The 6,866-nt window shown below is 49.9% G+C and overlaps 1 pseudogene; it reads left to right on the top strand.

Moving 5' to 3' along the window:
- Positions 1 to 3,285: 3,285 nt before the first annotated feature.
- On the top strand, positions 3,286 to 4,524 carry LOC103077463 (actin-related protein 3 pseudogene; annotated as a pseudogene).
- The last annotated feature ends 2,342 nt before the right edge of the window (positions 4,525 to 6,866 follow it).

The following is a 6,866-nucleotide window of genomic DNA, read 5'->3' as shown; positions in this document are numbered from 1 at the left end:
CTTTTCCCTAAATAACGTGGCCATGAATCATGACCTCTTGGAGGATGCCGGTGGTGACTCAAACCCAATGAACCAGAGAGCCCTGATTCTTCTCTGCAGGCAGGACTGGACTTGACCTGGAATTTTACTTGTTTTCATGACAAGGGGCAAGACCTGAACCCTGCCCCACCGTGCAAACGCCGTTCGATACAGGTGCTGCGTGGCCGGGGACGTTTCCGGCTGCCACACTGGAAAAATACGGCCTGAGTCACCCTTTGCTGGGTGTCACAGGGGCTTCTCCAGGCGCGGACCCCGCGGGCCCTGGTCTCTCCCTTCGCCTCTGACTGTTCTTTGGCTTCCCCAGGAGCCCCGCTGATGAACCACTGGGGCTGGAGTGACTCACAGGAAGGCCGAGCATCAGGGTCAGAAGGGCCCTCATGAGCCCCACACTCCACCACACCCCGGATGCAGAGAGGCCCGGAGACCGGACTGGTTACTGTCCCACCGGCACGAGGGACTGAGTTTTCTGGTTGCTAGTTTAGTGCTCTTTTCATGCCAAGAGTGCTCAGATCTTGGATATAAGCTTCCAAACATAAGCCTAAACACAGTCCTCTGTTCAACAAGTATCTACCAAGTGCCTCCTTCGGGGCAGGGCTGCGATCCTTTCCATTGTCCCGGGATTCCTGTCACCTGCTGCCTCTTCCCTCTGACCCTCTGCGACCATCAGTCCCTTCATCGTCCTCCCACGAACACCCTCGGTCTCCTGAGCGCATCCTCCTTGCCTTTGAACCCTCCCTCCCCCTCCCTCCTCCAGCATCTAAGGGCTTCTCCTGTGGCCTTGCTGGGAGACTGCACGCTAACTGCCCATGAATTACATACATGTTAGAATGGAAGTGACAGGAGAAGAGAACTAATGTGTGTCCCTCTCTCAGGCTGACCTTTGTAGAAATGGGGAACTTGGGAGAAATGGTGCCTCGGCCCACAATTTGCTCCATACATTTCCATACATGTTTATGGACAGCCAGCATTGGCTGTGGTCAAAGGTGTGGGCTCTGCAACGCAGCTGTCAGGGTTCACATCCCCGAGCCCCACAAACTAGAGGGGGACCTTGGTTTCCTCATCTGTAAAGTGGGGAAGTGTTAACACCTACCTTGCTGAGTTCTTCTGAGGGTTAGTGTTGAGGGTTAATATTCCTATGGTTACTTAAAGGCAAGGCTTGGAAGCGGGCAGCTGGAGCACGTGTGCAGCTAGGCCCTGATGGGGATGTGCCAGCGTCTGGGCTCCAAGAGGACGGTCTGATGGGGCGGCCCCTTAGGTGGCAGCTCTCAGGCCACTGTGCGGGAGCACCCCATGCGACCTGCCTATTTACCCCTCCGCCCGTCTGATTTCCAGCCTGGCTCCTGGTTCCAGCTCAGGGAGGGGTCCCTCCACCCCACACCCCAGCCGCCCCCCTTCTTCCTTTGTGGCCTGACTGTTCCAGAGGCTTCTCTTTCCGGGTGGGGAGGGAGGCACACGCCGGTGACATTGATGGCACAGCCGGCCAGTGTCACCTCCATCCAGGATGACATGGGGAGGGCTCACCACTGCTTGGAGTCCTTCCCAGGGCTGGTGATGGGCAGTGTGTTTCTGGATGTGACCAGATGTGTGTCCTCAGAGAGCGGACGCCACAGGGCCGGGCAGGGCAGACGCCTTCGAGGTCCTGTGTCTACCGGTTGTCACTGCAGGCAGAGGCTTCCATGCTCCGTCTCAGCTTCCAGAAGAGTGTGGGGCCTTTAGGACTTTGTTTTTTGACTCTTAAGAACGGGGAGTGCGTCTGACTTTGCATCCCTAAGTGTACAGCTGCTTCTCCTTTGTTTATGATGGAAAAATGTCCACACACAGCATTTATCACCTTCACCATTTGCAGTGCACAGCTCAGCAGCATTGGATACATCACAATATTGTGTGACCATCACCTCTGTCTGTACCCAAACTTTTCATCATCAGTATCAACTCCATCCCAGCGCACGCTAGCCTCGGGCCCCTCCCCGGATGAATTTGTCAATGGTATTCCTTTTTAAAAAAAATTAAAGTGTAACTGACATACATGCAGCATTACATTGACTTCAGGTGTACAGCGGAATGATTCGACATTTATGTATGTTGCAAAGTGATCACTGAGATAAGTCCTGTGTCTTGAAAGGACTTTTTAAAAGAAGAAAATACTCCAGACATGACAATACAACTAAAATAAGAAGGGCATCCTTCCCAGCCAAAGAAGGTGAATTCTGCAGATACGATGGAAATACCAAGGTATCCCTTTCCGAGCGGAGAAGAAATTCTGAATTTGGGTTTGTCATTCCTACGGCTGCCTTTATAATTTTACTATGTACAAACATACTTATGAATAATGGGCAGTAGTGTTTTGCATGTTTTTAAAAAACTTTTATGTAAGTGGCATCATTCTGCTCCTGCCCAGATCGCTTCTCCCTGCTTTCTCCCCTCAGCACTGTGGTTTTAATAGGTGCCCATTTGGGGTCAGGATGTTCTAGTTCTTTCTCTTTCTTTGTTCCTGCTGGAGTGGGATCCCTGGGGCAAGGGCACCAACCTTTGTGGGTCCATCCTTCTCTAAAGGAAAATGTGGATATTCCCAGACAATGCTGGGAAGAACGTTTTTGCCAACAAGTTTTGTGCACGTTGATAATTTTTCTAGGATATCAGCTGAGGGATGGGATTGCTGGGGGGAAAGCCACGGACGTTTTCTACACACAGGTCTTCCCGATTTCCACTCCAAGTCTGTGAGCTTTTCAGGCTCCTCTTATACCAGCCACTCGTGGGGTTTTCTTTTTCAGATAATGTATATGAAATAATATCGACGTAATCTGGGGGGCACAAAATTCGTCTTATTGATGATAAAATACCAAAGAAATACATTCTCATAGTAAAGAACCAAGGCCCCTGCATAAGTACAGGGGATAGCTGGCCTGGCCGGGGCGTCGCCATTGAAGGCCACCTTGGCTTCCCGGGGAAAGGCGGCCGGAGGGGAGGAAGTTGGAGGGCGGGGACAGGAGTGAGGAGGGGGGAGAGAGGGGGGAAGGAGGCCGCGGGGGGCAGCATGGGGACTGCCTGCCAGGCTTGAGGACGTGGTAGCCCCTTATGGAGGCTGCTGCTCTCTGGCTACTGCTTTGGCTTCCCGGCTCCCCCCCCACCCCCCCACGGAGAGGGCAGCCCGGCCGAGGCTGGTCAGGTAGCCTCTACCTCTCGCCGCCCATCCCTGGCCCCCAGCTGGCACGGAGCAGACGGTGGCAGCCGCAGGCAAGGAGGATGATGGCCGGACGGCTGGCGGCCCGTGGGGTGGACCGTGGCACGGGGTGTACAAAACTAGGATATGCCGGAAATAGGGAACCACAGGTTATCATCCCTTCCTGTATCGCTATTAAGGAGTCAGCAGAAGTGGGTGATCAAGCGCAGAGGAGGGTGATGAAAGGTGTTGATGACCTAGACTTCTTTGGTGATGAGGCAACAGGACAACCAACATATGCAACAAAGCGGCCAATCCTCCACGGTATCGTTGAAGATTGGGACTTGATGGAAAGGTTTATGGAGCAAAAGTGATCTTGAAATATTTAAGGGCGGAGCCTGAGTTTGACTGAACCTCCACTGAGTACTCCAGAAAACAGGGAGTATATACCTGCTGAAATAATGTTTGAGTCCTTCAGTGTTCCAGGCTGGTACGTGGCTGTACAGGCTGTTCTTGCCGTAGCTGCATCCTGGACCTCCAGACAAGTAGGAGAACGGACGCTGACCGGTACGGTAATAGACAGTGGAGACGGTGTCACTCATGTCATCCCTGTGGCTGAAGGGTATGTGATTGGCAGCTATATTAAGCACATTGCAATCGCAGGACGAGATATAGCCTATTTTATTCAGCAGCTGCTGAGAGATCGAGAAGTAGGAATTCCTTCAGAGCAATCCTTGGAAACTGCTAAGGCAGTAAAGAAGCACTATAGTGATGTCTGCCCAGATTTAGTAAGAGAACTTAGGTATGATACAGCTGGATCAACGTGGATTAAACAGTATACTGGAATCAATGCTATCTCAAAGAAAGAATTTTCCGTTGATGTTGGATATGAGAGATTCTTGGGACCTGAAATTTCTTTTCATGCAGAGTTTGCTAATCCAGACTTTACTCAGCTTATCTCAGAAGCTGTATATGAAGTAATTCAGAATTATCCTATTGATGTCAGACGTCCTCTCTACAAGAATATTGTCCTCTCTGGAGGTTCAGCCATGTTCAGGGACTTCGGACGTCGCTTGCAAAGAGATTTGAAAAGAACTGTAGATGCCAGGCTGAAATTGAGGAACGCAGTGGTGGTAGATTGAAGCCAAAACCTATTGACGTACAAGTCATTACACACCACATGCAGCGATAATGCAGTTTGGTTGGGAGGATCCATGCTGGCTTCCACACCTGAGTTCTACCAAGCATGCCACACTGAAAAGGATTATGAAGAAATTAGACCTAGCATTTGTCATCACAATCCAGTGTTTGGAGTCATGTCATAGAATTGGTTTCATAGTTATTGGGGTTAGGGAGGTGGGGAAGAAATAATCTTTCTGATTCCCTGTTTTGTCTGGATGGCTGGTTTTGAGGTTGTAAACCTAACTTGAAATAATAAGACGAAACATAATTAGACAGGAATATTTTAATAAGCATATGACATGCAAATGTAGAGAAGCCAAAAGGATTAAGTGTTTTTCTTTAAACTGAATATTTGAATCTTATGTATCACAAAAAGAAGTGGGTTTTAGTTCTTTCTGTGCCGTAGTATTTTGTATATTATTGAATTACCCAAGATTTGATGGGATTTATCAGTATGTCGATAGCTCTGTAATGCTTGAATTGTACACTCTGAAGTGTGCAATGCAAGAGCTTGTTTATATTTCATACTTTTTATACTATGAGGAAAAAAAGTCAAAGGAAAACTAGTATTTGTGGGGAAAAAAGTGACCAAGTAAAGGATAAATACAAAAAGTAACCTATGAGATTTGGCATGCACACACAAACTCATGGGACTCCAGTTATTGGAAGTGCTTCCATACCCTGTGCCCCCCAATGGTTTTCTCTGCAAGTGCCTTCGGAACTAAGAAGCTAGCATCTTGGATTAACTGATGCCTGCTAGTGCCTTTCTGATTACTCACATTCTGTTTCTCGCTTTAAAGGAAAAGTCAAGACGAGACTGTTTGACCAGTATTGCAGTTCTGTGGTGTCATTTCTTGTTAAAAAATGAATAATTTCATTACCCAAATTGGATATTTAAAGCCTAACACCATTCTAATAAAGGCACAAATTTCTTTTTAATACTTGTTTTCAGCTCTTTAATCTCTTTATAAGTTAACTAGTAAATCTATTTTCTTCAAAAGAAAAAAAAAATTACCGGGCATAAAAGTGGAAACTTTCCCTCCCTCTGCTCCCATCTCACAAAGCTAGGACCTCTCCATCCTGGAGCTTCTAGCGGATTCACAAAGACATGCACGTACGTAGCACACGTGCATGTACATACACACGTATGTATATGTATATATACATATGTAACATTTAGTTGTATATTTATATATCAATAAAATATTATTTAGCATAAGTAACAAAATTTACAGTGTACATTGTCCTGCAATCCCCCCCTTCAGATTTCACGTAAAATGACAGGTTTTGGTTATTCCCTGGTATTATGTTACGTGGTTGTACCACTATCAACAAATGTGTCTTTTAAAGCCCTTTAGCTAGTTAAAATATTAAAGCACTTCTTTTTAAACAAAGTAAGCAATCAGCTGGCTGAGCAGGGGAGGACAGCGGCTAGCCAGAGGGCCCTCTGGGTGCCGCCGTGATGCCAGGCTGAGTCCGCCTGTCTCCTCCCCTCTTCCCCCCAGGGCTGCACCCAGCTTCCCGGCTCTTTCCCCTGTACGTTCCCCTCTGATCTTCCTCAGCAGCCAGCTGATGGTGGGTGCTGCAGAGGGCATCAGGCCCACATGGGGGTTCCAGCTGGGACGCCAGGGGAGGGGGCAGATGGGCTCCGCCTGCAGCCTGGGGCGGCAGGGCCTGTGTGTGGACAGGGCCTAGGGCGACAGGTGACACGTGACTGCATTTATCTGCACCGTGTCACACTAGTCTTATCCATACTGTAGGCCAGTGGCAGGTGTTACTGGAATAAATACTTGCTTCCAGTGCGATTGTATAGCCCACAGTCCCTGGCACGCAGGTGCCACCTCCCCGTTCACGGTGCCATGTAAGGAAGACTCCACGTGTGTGGTCCGAGACCTCCGTCTGGACGAGGGGCCGAGGGCTGACCCCCACGCTCCTCTCTGGTGGAGACCACAGACCCACGCACGCCTCAGAGCCGGGACATTTTCACCACCACTGAGCCCCCCTTGCTGCTCCGACGGGGATGGAGAGGGTCGAGGTTCAGCCCCCTATTTGGCCCCCTCTTTGGCCCCCTGGCCCCCTATTTGGCCCTGGGCTGGACCTCCCACCTCTGTGCAGCAGCCTCCAACTTTTTTTCTTGGGTGCGCCCGCAGGGTGTGCCGGCTGAAGGGCCTGCCTCTTGCTGACGGTTTGTTTCAAAGGCACCAGGTGCCCCCGTGGCCTTCCATCCGGAGTGTCTGACCGGCCCGATGAGGGTCCTTAGTCGTGGAAGAGTTACTTTAATTTGAGAACAGGATCCTACCACTTTAGGACTTGGCTGTGTAACTAGCACATTTCTAGATGTGCACACAAAGAACCGCGGCCAGTGAAGAGGCCAGACCCTTCTCACGCATTTCCTTTGCCTCCATCTGCCCTGCTCGAGCCAGCGGGTGGTCCTCAGGGACCCTTAATAGCCCCAGGCCCAGGCCCTGTGCCGGGAGGTGTACGT

Source organism: Lipotes vexillifer, unplaced genomic scaffold (assembly GCF_000442215.2).
Source record: "Lipotes vexillifer unplaced genomic scaffold, Lipotes_vexillifer_v1.1 scaffold944, whole genome shotgun sequence".
Taxonomy (NCBI): Eukaryota; Metazoa; Chordata; class Mammalia; order Artiodactyla; family Lipotidae; genus Lipotes; species Lipotes vexillifer.
This window is presented reverse-complemented; position numbering and strand designations above follow the sequence as displayed.